This window comes from Heptranchias perlo, chromosome 5 (genome assembly GCF_035084215.1).
Source record: "Heptranchias perlo isolate sHepPer1 chromosome 5, sHepPer1.hap1, whole genome shotgun sequence".
In the NCBI taxonomy this organism is placed as follows: Eukaryota; Metazoa; Chordata; class Chondrichthyes; order Hexanchiformes; family Hexanchidae; genus Heptranchias; species Heptranchias perlo.
Genome location: NC_090329.1, coordinates 93,962,737 through 93,980,051, shown reverse-complemented (window position 1 = coordinate 93,980,051; position 17,315 = coordinate 93,962,737). Strand labels below are relative to the sequence as shown.

The window sequence follows — 17,315 nt, the reverse complement described above, 5'->3', positions numbered from 1 at the left end:
CACTTTGCACTTCTCTGCGTTAAATTTCATTTGCCATGTGTCAGCCCATTCCACCAGCTGTCTATGACTTCTTGAAGTCTATCACTATCCTCCTCACTGTTCACTACACTCCCAAGTTTTGTTTTATCTGCAGATTTTGAAATTGTGCTCTGTACATCCAAGTCCAAGTTATTAATATATATCAAAAAAAGCAGCGGTCCTGGTACCGACCCCTGGGGAACACCACTGTATAACTTCCTCCAGTCCGAAAAACAACCGTTCACCACTACTCTCTGTTTCCTGTCACTTGGCCAATTTCATTTCCATGCTGCCTCTGGCCCTTTTATTCCATGGGCTTCAATTTTGCTGACAAGCCTATTATGTGGCACTTTATCAAATGCCTTTTGAAAGTCCGTATACACTACATCAACAGCCTGCTCTCATCAAAAAACTTAACTAAGTTAGTTAAACACGATTTGCCTTTAACAAATCCCTGCTCACTTTCCTTTATTAATCCACACTTGTCCATGTGATTATTAATTCTGTCCCGGATTATCATTTCAAAAAGCTTGCCCACCACCGAGGTTAAACTGACTGGCCTATAGTTGCTGGATTTATCCTTGCACCCTTTTTTGAACAAGGGTGTAACATTTACAATTCTCCAGTCCTCTGGCACCTCCCCCTTATCTAAGGATGATTGGAAGATTATGGCAAGCACCTCTGCAATTTCCACCCTTAGTCCCCTCAGCAACCTAGGATGCATCCCTTCCGGACCGGGTGACTTATCTACTTTAAGTATAGCCAGCCTTTCTGATACCTCCTCTTTATCAATTCCAACACCCCCCCCCCTCCAGTATCTCAATTACCTTCCCTTTTACTGTGACTTTGGCTGCATCTTCTTCCTTGGTAAAGAAAAATGCAAAGTACTCATTTAGTACCTCAGCCATGCCCTCTGCCTCCATACGTACATCTCCTTTTTGGTCCCTAATCGGCCCCACCCCTCCCCTTACTAACAGTTTACTATTTATATGCCCATAGAAGATTTTTGGATTCCCTTTTATGTTAGTTGCCAGTCTATTCTCATACTCTCTCTTTGCCTCTCTTATTTCCTTTTTCACTTCTCCTCTGTACCTTCTGTATTCCAACTGGTTCTCATTTGCATTGTCAATCTGACATCTGTCATACGCTCCCTTTTTCTGCTTCATCTTACTCTTTTGTCATCCAGGGAGGTCTGGCTTTGGTTGCCTTACCTTTCCACCTTGTGGGAATGTACCTAGACTGTACGCGAACCATCTCCTCTTTAAAGGCTGCCCATTGTTCGATTACAATTTTGCCTGCCATTCCGTGATTCCAATTTACCCGGGTCAGATCCATTCTCAACCCACTGAAATTGGCCCTCCTCCAATTAAGTATTTTTACTCTAGATTGTTCCTTGTCCTTATCCATAACTAATCTAAACCTTATGATACTATGATCACTGTTCCCTAAATGTTCCCCCACTGACACTTGCTCCACTTGACCTACATTTCCCTTCATAAAAGCAAAGTAAACCTGGCAAACAAAAATAATGACACAAACATTCGATAGCAGTCTCCTTTGCATCCAAACCCCCGCAGTTTGGATTATGAAATGGTCTTTCTAATGCATTATTCACATTCTCCTACTCTCAGTTAAACTACATGTTTAAAGACCAAATTAATAGCCAACAGTCTGATGTGATAGCTTCAGTTTAGCTTTTATCACTATTGAGGCAGTCTCTTTAAGCACTGTTTGATTAACTTATAACCTACCCACGCTGTCCTGTTGCTCATGATCTCAGTTTCCATCCCTTCCAATAAGAAAAGAAACAGTCTGTAACTTTATGCACTAAAGGAAAGAGCGTGAAATAAAAATAACAAAAGAAGCTGTGTAATAAGGTGATATTTTATGCAAGACCTTTCCTGTCAAAATTCTGCTTTATAATAGGGGTGCAGATAATGGAAATTCCGTTGTATGTGGAACCAAGGAAATTCACTGGTGTGTCAGACATTCATTTACTTCCAAAGCTTCAAAAGAAATAGAAAGGATATTTTTCTCACTTCTTAATTTTATGGACAAAGTCCCATTCCTCTTTGTCCCACGCTTTGCCTGCTGTCATGTGATCTGGCATCTGCATCACAGCATTGCTTCACGGATTACATTTTTTAAAGATAACATCTTCTATGGTTCAGTATGCATGTATGAAGTCAGTAAATTGTATCTGAGCAAACTCCTATTTGGGATGCAAGTTTTATAATTGTCTTCAGTGGTTCAGAATTTTAAGTTAAATTTCTATTGTAGGATGTAATACTTGCTGTAAAAAGGCAATTTAACTATGAATTTTTAAAATAATTTATGTATAAAATTAATTCATTATTAAAAAGCCCTTTGAATTAAGCCCAATTTTTTGAGGAGGTAACAAGGAGGGTAGATGAGGGTAGTGTATTTGATGTAGTCTACATGGATTTTAGCTAGGCTTTGGACAAGGTCCCACGTGGCAGACTGGTCAAAAAAGTACAAGCCCGTGGGATCCAAGGGAGAGTGGCAAGTTGGATCCAAAATTGGCTCAGTGACAGGAAGCAAAGGGTAATGGTGATTTTGTGACTGGAAAGCTGTTTCCAGTGGGGTTCTGCAGAGCTCAGTACTAGCTTGCATTTTGTGATATATATTAATGATTTGGACTTAAATGTAGGGAGCATGATTAAGAAGTTTGCAGATGATAACGGCTGTGTCGTTGATAGTGAGGAGGAAAGCCATTTTTAGGGCTGCAGGTAAACACTTTGAAGACAACTGTGTTTTTTTCTATAGAGACAAAAAATCATAGTGAAGTGTAAATTTTTGAACTCTATATGAGGTGACAGTGACAAAGGTTTTTGTCCAGTATTTAACATGGTATTGACTTCTTTTAATATTGTCGTGGTACCTAAGGGGTTATAAAATGGTTTCACTCACAGTGTTCTAATGTCCTAGCTCAGTTTGTTACATTTTGCTGCAACGGCCCAGAATTTCCTGAAACCATGGACCATAGTAAAGGCACAACTATGGCATATGCCATTACTATGTTGCAGAAGTTATGGTGTATTTAGCTTAAGCCAGTACTTGCGCCACACCAAAATTACCTGGAACTCTCTGCGTTGTTACCCTTGCAGAAACAGTGAAAATGTTATTATCATAGCTCCGCCCCCCCTAATTAAAATCAATAGCGATCGCCATTTTCTTGCATTTAAGCCAGTTTTCATGCCACTGCCATTTAGTCTAAAAAATAATGGTCTAAGTGGCCTGGCAGGAGTGTGATTAAAGGGTAGGTGCATTTAAATGACGTTCTAAAATGTGTTTGCTGATCGGGACATTAATTGGGATAAGGGTAGTCGAGTAATGTGGGCCCTTTAAAAACAGATGCGGGTACTATTGCAAATGAAAATAAGGAAATGGCACACTTTTTGAATAATTACTTTGTGTCAGTCTTCATAGTAGAGGAAGAGGATATTCCTGACATTCCAGGGAAACTAATAATGAATCAAGGACTGGCACTCACTAAAGTTAACGTAAGCAAGAAAACAGTATTGGAAAAAATAACGGCATTGAAGACTGAGAAATCCCCAGGACCTAATGGTTTCCACCCCAGGGTTTTAAAGGAAGTAGGTGAGGAAATTGCAGATGCTTTAGCCATAATCTTCCAAAGCTCTCTCGATTCAGGAATTGTCTCTTTTAGATTGGAAAATTGCAAATGTAACTCCATTATTTAAGAAAGGTAGAGAGGGAAACCAGGAAATTATAGACCTGTTAGTCTAACATCTATGGTGGGGAAGTTATTGGAATCTATAATTAAGCTCAGGATGACTGAGTACTTAGAGAAATTTGCACTGATTAGAGAGAGCTAACATGCATTTGTAACGCGTCTACTGAACCTAATTGAATTTTTTGAGGAAGTAACTAAAGAAATAGACAGGGGAATGTCTATGGATGTAGTTTATATGGACTTCCAGAAGGCATTTGATAAGGTTCCACACGAGAGACTGTTAGCTAAAATTAAAGCTCATGGTATTGAAGGCAAATTATTGACCTGGTTAGGAGATTGGTTAGGCGGTAGAAGACAGAGTAGGGATAATGGGTATGTACTTGAATTGGAAGGAAGTGGCTGGTGGTGTTCCACAGGGATCTGTGCTGGGGCCTTAACTCTTCACTATATTTATTAATGACTTAGAAAACACAATAGAGAGCCATATATCCAAGTTTTCTGCTGACACAAAGATTGTGATATAGTAAGTAGAGTAGATGGGAGCATAAAATTACAAAGAGACATTGATAGACTAAGTGAGTGGGCAAAACTGTGGCAGATGGATTTCAACGCAGGTAAGTGTGAGTTCATCCATTTTGGACCAAAAAAGGGGAGATCCGTGTATTTTTTTAATGATGAATAGCTAGGAACAGTGGAGCTCCAAAGAGATTTAGGGGTCCATGTACACAGATCACTAAAATGTAGTTGTTACGTCTAAAAAAATAATCAAAAAGGTTAATGGAATATTAGCCTTTATAATTAGAGGGTTAGAATACAAAGGGGAGGAAGTTTTGCTACAGCTATACAAAGCTTTGGTTAGACCACAAATGGAGTACTGTGTACAGTTCTGGGCATTGTACCCTAGAAAGGATATACTGGCCTTGGAAGGAGTGCAGTGCAGATTCACCAGAATGTTACCAGGACTCCAAGGGTTAGATTACGAAGGGAGATTACATAAACTAGACTTATATTCCCTGGAATATAGAAGGTTAAGGGATGATTTGATTGAGGTTTTTAGGATTTTGAAAGGAATTGATAAGGTAGATAGAGAGAAACTTTTTCTGCTCGTGGGGAGTCTAGGACAAGGGGACATAACCTCAAAATGAGACCCAGGCCGTTCAGGAGAGAAGTTAGGAAACACTTCTCGCAAAAGGTGGTAGAAGTGTTGAACTCTCTCCCACAAAAAACAGTAGCCAGCTCAATTAATTATTTTAAATCTGAGATCCATAGGTTTTTTTCTAGCCAAGGGTATCAAGGGATATGAAGCCAAGGCGGGTAAATGGAGTTAGGATACAAATCAGCCATGATCTCATCGAATGGTGGAACAGGCTTGAGGGGCTGAATGGTCTACTCCTGATCCTATGTTCCTATGAGTGCGGGGCATCTAACTAATAAGAGAAACCTAATCTTATTTCATTTTTTGAAGGCGATTGATCCTATTCCTGGGATTCTTGTAGGTGGGGATTTAAAATATATCATGAATCATTCCATCATCTGTTCAAACTCCTGTAATTATTTCATCCACACTATATGTCTTTGGATGTTTGTCCCATTGCAATAATCTGATCATTCAAATTGATGAATGTTTGATTAATTCCGAATGCACCGAATTACCATTTCATTTTTCATTTTAAAATCAAACTACAGTTTGATTTTCATTGCCAGCAACTGTTGGCATCTATAAACAGGCCTTAAATTGAATGTGAGGGTTGAAAAACCAGGAAGGAGGGTTGGAGATGGAGAGAAGCAACATAATGGAAACTTACTCTTTATTATTCATTCACGTGTAACATTTGAACATTTAAACAACACAATAAAGCAATCTAAAACATTTTCAATTGATAAGTCCCAAAGTAAATATCCTGGTCAGAGATGTTGACGCATGCAATGTTGATTACTGAAATGTACAAAGTAAAAGAAAATTTTCCGTGAAATCCATTGACATTTGTTTTTTTTTTCCAAAATTGGGCAAGATTTGACCAATTTGCAGCCTAAGAAAAACAAACTGTGTAAGAAGCCCTGAGGAAAGAGTGTGAGCACTGAAAGGCACCGGGGACCCATCTAATAGAATCTCTGAATCACTGTTTCATTCGCAACAGTATGCAGCATCTGTTGGAGATTTATTTTCCATATTGGCCACTTGCATTAATCCTTCAAAGGCGACAGACTGTAAGAAAGTGATAGCCTGCGTATCGTAGCCATCGAAACAAAACAAATAAATTAACTGACTATAGAGCAACGCTATCGACTCCTTACAGCTATACAAATGTGTCGGCAAAAAGAGCAAGCTTTTACTCATAGCTGTGGTTATCCAATTTATTTTTCTCGAAGTTTTAGTGTTCTTAAAAGAAATTGAAAACAGCTCCGAATCAATGACTTTTTTTCAAAACGTTTCTTCTGGTCAATCAGAATTCGAAAATGTGACGGAAAGTACAATGAGCAGTGGCTGCATCGCTTAATATTTGCTATGATGTTCAAATTAGAATTAGAGAGGCAGGAAAATATGGAATAAGTTATCAATGGCAAGATCGGCACGCAAGACGACAACATTTATGGTTTCCGTTGCTCATCTCGCCGTTGCAGGAAAATCTGGGCCAATATGTTAGTTTCTCTTTTTTAAAAGAAACAGTGTGTGAAAGAGGGACCTAGCTACTCAATCAAAATCCAAATATTCTGCGTGATTTGTTCAAATATCTGTTTGATTGGCCCGCTCTTTTTGAATTTAGCACAAGTATTTAAATTCACTAAGCTCTGGTAATCGTTTCAAGGTATCTTATTAGCCGCTGTAAATAGTTTCCTCCACTCAGATACTCTCCCCCTCCCTTTCAAAACTTCTGTCACCACCGTCCTCGTTTGGTTCTACTCTTACCTGTCTAATCATTGTCAGAGTATTTCCAGCAATAGTTTTTCTTCCCGTCCCCACACCGTTACCTCTATTTTTGAATTTCTCTTCTATGAGCACAGAATTCGTAGGTACAAGTACAAAATAAGTGAGCCTGAAGTGAGATTTGAAGTATTGTGTTTTTCCTCCAGCATTCTGGATACAGAACAGATTCTCAGCAAAAGCAGTTGATGCTGTGTCAATTAACTATTTCAAAAAGGAACTGGATAAATATCTGGTTGGGAATGGCATTGGGGGTTATAGGCTGGTGTGAATTATAAACTGAATTGATCAAATATTCTATGGGACATGATAGCTCCTGTGTTGCTGGGTTGGTGAAGTGGGAGGGGATGGGTATTATCTGTGGAGAGTGAGAATTGAATAATGGAGTTTTATCACTATGCTGGAGTGTTGTTAATTTATCTTTGCGGATCAGGGGGCATGATTTTTACCTGGAGCCGGGAAGAGAGCGGGTGGATAGATTTTCGCGTGGGAAACCCGGAAGTGGTGTGAGTGTGTCGGAATCTGTGGTCGCAGCTCAATTGAAGGCAATTATTTTTGCTTCCGGGTTTCTCATCTCCAAACTGCGTAGCGGATGTACTGCGCACCCGCATGATGTGATCTGAAGTACACTATTTAAAGGGCCAATGCAAAAATGGATTTTGTAGGAGAAAGGAGGAAATAAAGCTATGGGTTCAAAGAGAGCAAGAGCAGCACCCAGGTTCACGGATGCTTCACTGGAATTATTGCTGGATGCAGTGCAAACCAGGAGGGAACTAACTTACCCAAGCGATGGGAGGAAGAAACCTGGTTCTACCACCAAGGAGGCGTGGCTGGAGGTGGCTGAGGAGGTGAGCAGCAGGAGCACGGTACCCAGGTCTTGGCTGCAGCGCATGTAGTGCTTTAATGACCTAACCAGGTCAGGAAAAGTGAGTACAGTTGCTGATTCACCCACATCCTGTGGCGTACAACACCCCCCTCTCACTCTGTCTTGGCAGACCTACTCCATCACATCACTCCTCACACCCACTTAAGTTTCAGCAGCAACCATCCTTCACTTTCTATGCACTGCCTCACCTCCCCATTTATGCACCCACCACTGCCACTCACCCTAATCCTTATGCAATGTGATGCATCTGTCTGACAGTCAGCCTTACCCAATGCACTGCATCCATCAGGTTAATTTGTCACTTTCAGTCACTCACAGGTCTTTTCTTTCGCCCGTTCTAGGAGAGGAGAGTGCAAAAATGAAGGGAGAAGGCAAGGACTGGAGGTGGCCCTCCACAAATAGTCCAGCTGACAGATGCAGGGGAGGAGGCCATGGATTAGGTATCTGTTATCCTGTTGAAGGCGGCAGACATCTCCTGCACGGCTTTGGTCATGGCTTGCATAGACTCATTTGAGAGCCCTCGGACTGCTCCACCCCTATCCATCAGCAATGGAAAGACTGGGAACCCACATATGCTTGGTGACAGAACTTAAACATCTTTCGCACACATGATGACTTTATTTCATCAATGACTGAACTATGAGAAACCTGAGTATAGTGATTGGCAAGATTGTTACTTTGCCATGACGAATTCATATCACTTTCTGTTGTTTTCCGGGGTCTTCATGCGTAGAAGAATAATTTGCAGAGATGGATGACATTGATTCCTCAAAGGACCTAATTTATTCTGAAGGTGCACCGTCGCAGAACATACAGCCATGCACCAGCGCAGTTACTGGCACTTCGATGGGTCCTGTTAGCCAGTTAGTTGGGCTGTCACCTAGTGATTCACAACTCACAAATGAGCACAAGCTGACACTGGTGGCAGGGACAGCTGTGGAGAGTCCACGTCAGGGGGCGCACTCCTCTCCAAGCTCTGCTAAGCTGGACACAGATGCCCCTGGGGGCCATCGTTGAGAATGAGAATGATGGAGGTACAGCTGCAGTGGAAAATGTGCCTCGCACACTCTCCACAATAGCGAAGAGAATGGAGGAGTCCAGCTCCAACATTAGTGGATTGATAGCACAGGTAATTGCGAGAATGTCTGCCATGGAGAGAATGGCCGCCTGCATGCTCTATGCAGGCCATGACCACAGGTGTGCAGGAGATGTCTGCCGCCTTCAACAGGATGACAGATACCTTATCCATGGCCATGCAACATGTCACAAATGTACACCAAGCTGCTGTCTGGCAGAGTGCTGGGAGTGATGTAATGCTGGCCCGGGAGAGGGATGATGGCGAAAGGGGTCATGGAAGTGGGGACTCCACTCAAAGCACTCCCAAGTCTCACCGATTGCACCCCCCCACCATAACCAGTACCTCAATGCTTCCTCCTCTACCGATGGCTGGGTCGGCCCCTGCACAGGTACAGGTGGAGCATTCTTTGGCAGGGCCCTCAGAAGTCATAGGCCAAAAGCTTTTCAGCAGTCAGAGCAGGGTTCTGAGCAGCCTGCCTCTACCTCTGCTGAAGCCACAGGCGACGCACCATGTAGAAGCGGTAGGAAGCGTAAGTTCAGGTAATCGTAGTTCACCAAGAGTGTGCACAAGGGTGTTTGAAGAAACGTAATGTTGTTAAGTTTCCTTTTTTTATATTGGCTTATTGAATATATTGATTAGCACCACTTCCACATCTTGGCCATTATTGTGTCCCGAGTGTTAAGTCGCCCTTTCATTTGCTTCCTGATGAATGCCAATAAATGACGGTACCCATTTTGCGAACATGCAGTGGGCATATGCGTGGTTGAAGGACTGTTTTGTGCAAAGGGCGGGGGGGGGTGCCAGTTGGCCTGCGTATCTCAATGTCTCTCTTTTGCCACTGTTGTTAAGAGAACCTGTGAGAGATGAGGGTATCCCTGGCATCACAGGCAGCAATGTGCACGGCTGGTCTGGTGATGGGTGCCCCATCATCATATTCCTCCTCCTCGTCCTCTTCAATGTTGTCGCCAACAAAGGATGTTTGATGAGCGCCTTGGTCCTCCTCCACATCTAAACTGCTCTGCTGCGCTATGTTGTGCAGGACGCAGCACACCACGATTACTCTGTTGAAGGGCACCTCCAGACCTATCCAGGCACCTGAAGCGCACCTTCAACATGGCTTCGTCAATGACACACCTGGTGATCATGTGACTCTGGTTGTACCGCTCTTGTGCCTCGTTGGTGGGGTTCCTCAATGGTGTCATGTTTGCAGTGGGGATCCCCTGTCTCCAACGAGCCAGCCCTTAAGTCTGTCTCCTGTTTGGAAGAGGTCTGGAATGTTGGACTGGCACAGAATGAATGCATCAAGACAGCTGCCAGAGAATCTGGTGCACACCTGCAGAAATCGCTTCTTGTGGTCGCACACCAGCTGTGCATTGATGGAGTGAAACCAATTTCGGTTTATGAAGACTCTAGGCTCATGTGGTGGTCCCCTTATTGCCACATGTGTGCAATCGACTACACCCTGCACCCATGCGAAGCCAGCCAGAGAGGCAAAACCCACTGCCCGTTAATTCTGGCTATTTTCGTCTTGAGGGGAAGTTCACACAATCGGACACATTGGCAAACAATCCATCCATCACCTGCCTTATTCACTTATGTGCAGACGATTGACACACCCTGGAGATGTCACTGGTGGCGCCTTGGAAGAAACCAGAGGCAAAGAAATTGAGGACAGTCGTTACCTGGTCGAAGGTTGTTTTTGTGACTGGAAATTAGGGATGGGCAATAAATGCCGGCCTTGCCAGCGACGCCCACATCCCGTGAACGAAAAAAAAAAAAGCCTGTGGCCAGTGGGGTACCACAGGGATCGGTGCTGGGTCCCTTGCTGTTTGTGGTCTACATTAATGACTTGGATATGAATGTAAAAGGTATGATCAGTAAGTTCGCTGATGATACAAAAATTGGTAGGGTGGTAAATAGCGAGGAGGATAGCCTCAGTCTGCAGGACGATATAGATGGGTTGGTCAGATGGGCGGAACAGTGGCAAATGGAATTTAACCCGGAAAAGTGCGAGGTGATGCACTTTGGAGGGACTAACAAGACAAGGGAATACACGATGAATGGGAGGACCCTAGGCAAGACAGAGGGATCTTGGTGTGCAAGTTCACAGATCCCTGAAGGCGGCGGAACAGGTAGATAAGGTGGTAAAGAAGGCATATGGGATACTTGCCTTTATTAGCCGAGGCATAGAATATAAGAGCAAGGAGGTTATGATGGAGCTGTATAAAACACTGGTTAGGCCACAGCTGGAGTACTGTGTGCAGTTCTGGTCGCCACATTACAGGAAGGATGTGATCGCTTTGGAGAGGGTGCAGAGGAGATTCACCAGGATGTTACCAGGGCTGGAGCGCTTCAGCTATGAAGAGAGACTGGGAAGATTGGGTTTGTTTTCCTTGGAGCAGAGGAGGCTGAGGGGGGACATGATTGAGGTGTACAAAATTATGAGGGGCACAGATAGGATGGATACTAAGGAGCTTTTTCCCTTCGTTGAGGGTTCTATAACAAGGGGACATAGATTCAAGGTAAAAGGCGGGAGGTTTAGAGGGGATTTGAGAAAGAACTTTTTCACCCAGAGGGTGGTTGGAGTCTGGAACTCACTGCCTGAAAGGGTTGTGGAGGCAGGAACCCTCACAACATTCAAGAAGCATTTGGATGAGCACTTGAAATGCCATAGCATACAAGGCTACGGACCAAATGCTGGAATATGGGATTAGAGTAGACAGGGCTTGATGGCCGGCGCGGACATGATGAGCCGAAGGGCCTCTATCCGTGCTGTATAACTCTATGACTCTATGACTCTATGACCTTTACTGTGACGGGCAATGCATGGCCTCCAGGTCCAACAGGGAGCAGCTCTGTTCCTCAAGAAGGCTGCAAATGTCTGCGGCTACCTGTCTACTCAATCTCAACCTGCGTAGGCAATGCTCCTCACATAGGTCAAGGAAGCTCACCCTCCACCCGTATAGCTTCTCATGGGTAGGCCACTCCGTTGCTCCCCTCTCTTCCGTTCTCCAGATCTTTGTTGGTCACCTCTCTCTTGCACACCTGCAGATCCCAACACAGCATGACGTGACTGCCGTTGATGGTCATTTTCCTCCTCCTCAGACGTCCTCTGGAATACATCCATTGCACCCCCAATCCTGATCTTGTCAGCTTGAGAGGCTCCAAAGTTTTCCTAAAGATGCTTCAAAACAAGAGCTCTCAGCCAAACATTTGCCTGAGAGACCAGCTGCAATACCTGAACTTTTATTAATAATTACAGGTTTAAAAACCCAAATTAACTTCGGCTGAATCTCACGTCCGTTTCACTGGAGAGATTCAGAAGCCCCGGGAAACCCATGCTGGAGATGTTAAGTTGGAATCACTTTCAGAATCAATCACAGGTAAATCAACTAGGTAAATTGCCCCACTAATGATCCGCCCGCCGGAAGTAATCGGGGACGCGGCATATGCGAATCGGCTGCTGCGCTCACCCACGTTAAACCCAGAAGCGGGCGCGTTGGAGCCATGTTGCGGTCGTGATCGCAAAAACTGGAATTTTCACTTCCCACCCGACTCGAACCCACTCGTTCTTGGAGGTTAAAATTCCCCCCCTTTTTCTCAGGAAATGAAATGGGTAGAGTCCATAGCCGGTACAATCTACATGTGGAAGAAGCAGACTTTACGGGTTGAATGTTTTTTTCTCACTCCATGCTTCCTTATATATAAATTTTAAATATTAATGGTTGGCTACAGCTGTTCTAGTCTAAGATACACCTACCTGTAATAAATGGGGAGTGGGAGGAGAGAAGGGAATCTGAACGTAATTAAGAAGAATACTATATCTAACTTTGGACATTTTTAAGGCAATATTCTTTATTATGGTTAAAGAAAACTATTCAAAGTACTTTAGGTCTTTTAATTCTGTGCTTAGAATTTGATGAAAGATGAAAACTCTTGAGGAATAAATTCAATAGGAGGAATGGGACAATTGGTAGTGGGGAGTAGGTGAGTGAGACGAATTTAACAGGGGAACAAATAATTGAAATACAGTGGGAAACAGGCTTCCTGGGCAGCAATGAGAAGAGAAACAAACTGAGCAAATAGAACAAGTGAAAGAAATAAACTCTGACAGCAAAGCTGGCTTGTTGTGCGGTGATAAAGAAAATAAATTAATTCAATAGCAATAGGGAGAGAAATGAACTGAACAAGCTGCAGAACAAATGAATGAAATAAACTGGGAAACAGGATTCTTGGGCAGCAATGGCACTCGAACTGCAATATTTCAAAGGTTGGAGCCTAGGAGAGTGAGCATATTATGTTTACTCTTGTACTGTTAATCTTTACCACTGCAGTACAACAAGCATGTTCCCTCCAGTAGAACAAATGAGTGGTAGAAGAGAGGACTGGAAAGCGAATTAATTGCAACTCTATGCTTTATTACATAGAAGCGTAAGTTTTCCTCAAGCACATTGTGCTTTATACCTCTCTCATATACACTTTGCAGTTCACTTTGGAATGTGAAATGGCCGCTGATTCCTCCTCCACAACATAAAGGACAGTTGAGGTTACAAAAAGATTTGATTAACTGAGCCAAACCTTTCAAATTTTGTAAGAACAGAAAGCAAAGCTCAAAGCTTATTTAATTATGTTACAGTGGGTAAATTCAAACAGGATTCTTAATATCTGCATAATAATGTAGTCGATGGAGCAAGACTTGGCATGGTGCCAGTCTTCCTAGTGAAAGGTGGCTGTTAACTGGGTCTGTTGGACTGCGAAGATTTTATGCCTGTTGGGTGCTTATTTATTCAGCAATCTTTAATTTGGTGAGTTTTATTTGGGTTCGGGAGGGGTGGTGGGGGTGATTGTAGTTTAATGTTAGCGCTATTTTACCAGATAATCAATGGCCTTATAGTAACAATGTTTGCAGATTCTTTCTTGGCTGTTTTTTTTAATGACATCAAGGAGCACTTTATCTAATGAATTATTGTCCTATGCCCTAGCCTTGATGGTCTTTTTTTCTATAAGCAGCAAATGGGAGCGAGGGCAGTTATGTTGCAATACCAAGCATCAAGGACCTTGGGATCTGGATACAGGCAATTATTTAAGAAGATTATTAAGGAGTTTCTGGTAACCCCACCCCCAATGTGAAAGTTTCTGTTGCAACGTTTTAACTACTGCAAAAGTGATCTGCAAAATGCCAGTCTTGAATAGATTTTTTAATTCAGAGCTGGGTAGAAGATGGAAAACAAACAAAGAACTGTTGCCTAGTTACTGGTACGTGTCTGCCTATTTACGAGATATACAACCTTTGGTGCCTTTAGAAGTTTACAGAAAGATATAAGAAGTTGGAAAGTTGAAAAGCGGCTTGCAAGCAACGAAACAAAACATTTTTCAGAACAAGGATTCTTTGACAAATTTTCAAGGTAAAGCATGAAGTGCAAACTATTTGGGTCACTACTGTGGTTGTGGGGTAATTTAATAAAGTTACTTCTGATTTGTCGACTTTAAAGCAAAAATGATTTTAATGAAACAGATTTATAATTTAAATAGGCCAACCTCTGAAAAATTCAGAGTGAAGAATATGTGCCTCAGGGAAATATTGTATTTTTCTAATAAAGAAGCTTGTCCAGTTTTTTTTTTCTTTTTTAAAATAGTAACTCACCCGCCATGCTTTGCACTTCCTCCTGCTCCCCACTCCAACCTCAGATGGCAGTTTCAGCTTGCCTGTTTTTGTTGCTTGTGGGCTGAACTAAACCCATTGCAGGTGTGGAGTAGGTATTGCAGAACCATGACCCAACAACCATTTGATTGGGAAGCTGGTTCTGTTTCTGAAAAGTGGGACATTGGTTTACAGCATTATCTGGAGCCGAGTGGGAAAAATCTCGACCTCAAATAACAGGTCTATCCCTCCACTTTCTAAAAGAGAGTCAGGTTGGCTGGTCAATCATTAACAGTTCTCCAGTTTACCGCAGACCTGCTTAATTCAGGGGGTGAGCTTGGTTCTGAGCTTACATCATCAAGTGTGTCATCTTGGAGCCACCTCAATATCTAAAAAGACCCTGTTTGCCACCCCCACAAGGGTTGGTCTTCAGATAATTAACAAGTACTGGTTTGAGCCCTCAACAGGTGGATAGGTAGGTACCATGAGCTCTCACTTGATAAAGAATTAGTTTATTTTCTATAAGCCCCCACTATTGGAATCGCTTGGCCACAAGCCTCCTTTTTCACTGCCATTGCTGCCCAAGAATCCTGTTTCCCAGTTTATTTCATTCATTTGTTCTGCAGCTTGTTCAGTTCATTTCTCTCCCTATTGCTATTGAATTAATTTATTTTCTTTATCACCGCACAACAAGCCAGCTTTGCTGTCAGAGTTTATTTCTTTCACTTGTTCTATTTGCTCAGTTTGTTTCTCTTCTCATTGCTGCCCAGGAAGCCTGTTTCCCACTGTATTTCAATTATTTGTTCCCCTGTTAAATTCGTCTCACTCACCTACTCCCCACTACCAATTGTCCCATTCCTCCTATTGAATTTATTCCTCAAGAGTTTCTTTTTATTTACCGAGTTGGCATTTTTAAATTAATTGATGTTCCCAATTTATTAAATTTGTTCTTCTCTCTATCTTCACTGCCTGAAAAGCCCACGCCACAAGCCTGCTGCTTTGCCACTTGTATTTCATTTTCGCTATTTAATTACTTTTTACAAATTTGTTTCATTCCTTTGTTCCCCTTTTATTTAATTTTTTTTCTTTCCTGTTGCTCACTGCCTATTGCATTATTTGCACTATTGAATTGCTTTTCCACATTTAATTCATTTCCCCTTGCCTATTGCCCCTTTCCCACTATTAAACTATTTACCAATTTGACAATTGTATTTATTTTATCCACGGTCCAAGAAGACTATATGTGAAATATTTTGCTGAGCTTATTTAGCCTGCTATTGCATTACTGTTCTGAGTTCATTTCATTTGTTTCTTTCCCGATTTGTTTACTTTGGTTTACTGCCCGTTCCCCCAACTTCACATTGCCCCATTCTTGTTATTTACTTAATTTAATGAATATTCTGCAGCAAAACTGTGGAGGGATTTGAAATTACTTTAAATTCTGTTGTTGCAGGACTGGGAGTTAGTGTGTGTGAGAGAGCTAGGATCACGAGTAAGGGGTACTTAGTGTAGGATGGGGTATGCATAACTAATATTTGAATGAGTTGGGAGTTTATGGAGGGTGCATTGTGGTACTGCTTCCCCATATTTTGACACAGGCTGTTTTTCTGTCTGCTGGTACTATTATCAAGTAGGTAACTCATTCTTTCCGAGAGGACATACGTGTGAATTCTGTTTAGCCCACTTCCATTGCTGGGAGTTTGGAGGATGTTGACTGTGTTACTGCTCTTTGGGTTACGAGGCAATTAAGATTGTTGGAACCAGCATATGAAATAACCTGAAAAAGGGGTTCGCTGCTTGTTTCCCAGGCACACTGTGAATTTTGCCTAGATATCAGGGCAAATGAAAACACTCTTAAGGGGCTTAGGGAGCATGTGCTAACCTATGACAAAGATCTGAAACACACCAAAAATATAGAATGTAAAAGGGTAAAAGAAATCTAAAAATGTAACAGCAAACCCTTTTTTCAGATTATCTCTTATCCTGTAATTTCACAGGATTCCCCTGTATACATTAATAGCAAAGGCCATTTGAGGTTTTCATAGAATAATGGACAGTCAGTCCTAAAATTTAATTCCCAAAGCATTGGTAAAAATTACAGAACACCATATAATAAAAATAGAATTTGACTTACTTAGTTGCCATAAATCAATAGCCCTAATAATACATTGTGGTCTGATTGGCATTACATCCCTATTATAAAACAGTATACCCTCCAACTCAGCATGAGCAATCCCAAGGAAAATTGCAATTTAATTATAAAAATTGCATATTTTGGAATGGCTGTTGGTCACATCTCAGGTATCACAACCAAGCATCATGCTTTGGCATAATACATCGTATGCAAATATCTTGAAAACCCAACTGGTTCATTCATGTTATTCAGGCAAGGGAGCCTGCCATCCCTACCTGGTCTGGCCTACATGTAATGCCAGTCCCACGCTATGTGGTTGACTCTTAATGCCCTCAGGGATTTGCAATAAATACTGGATTACCAGCATCACCCATATCCCAGCAACAAGAATTCCTATTAGAAATGCACCAATTAAGTTTTGCCTTCTGAAGCCTTACCTCCGTCAGTTGCTTTGGCCTTGAATTTGGCTCTAAAACTGCTGCCTGTGGAGGGTCACAGCTCTCAAGAATTTTATTGCTTAATCGTGCTCTTGAAGTTGCATCAAGGAAGACAATCTCATTCTAGATAAATAATTTCAAGAATTTAAGAACATAACATTCTTGAGAAGGAAGGCAAGTTGGAGTGTGTGTGAATTATTTTTTTCCTCAAGTTCTAACACTTCATTATTATACTGGATGAGGAACAAGTTTGTACAGAATTCAGTGAGCATTTTTAGACCACTGCGTGCAGAGCTGTAAGCCTCAACTGAAGATTTTACCTCTGGGAGGTGCAGCTGCTCCTCTGAGTCAATTTATTTTCTACTAACTTGAGCCTCTTTGGTTTACCTTGGCTTAGTCCTTGTTTAGACACTCATCATAATACATCCTGTTTGCTTTCTATGACTTTGATATTATTGTTGATTTGGTTAATCTTGTGTT

At 42.0% G+C, this 17,315-nt stretch overlaps 1 protein-coding gene across 2 annotated transcripts in view; it reads left to right on the top strand.

Annotated features, from left to right (window-relative positions):
• The window catches only part of LOC137321938 (3',5'-cyclic-AMP phosphodiesterase 7B-like), a 167,984-nt gene that overhangs the window by 56,884 nt on the left and 93,785 nt on the right, over positions 1 to 17,315 (top strand). The window lies entirely within an intron of this gene.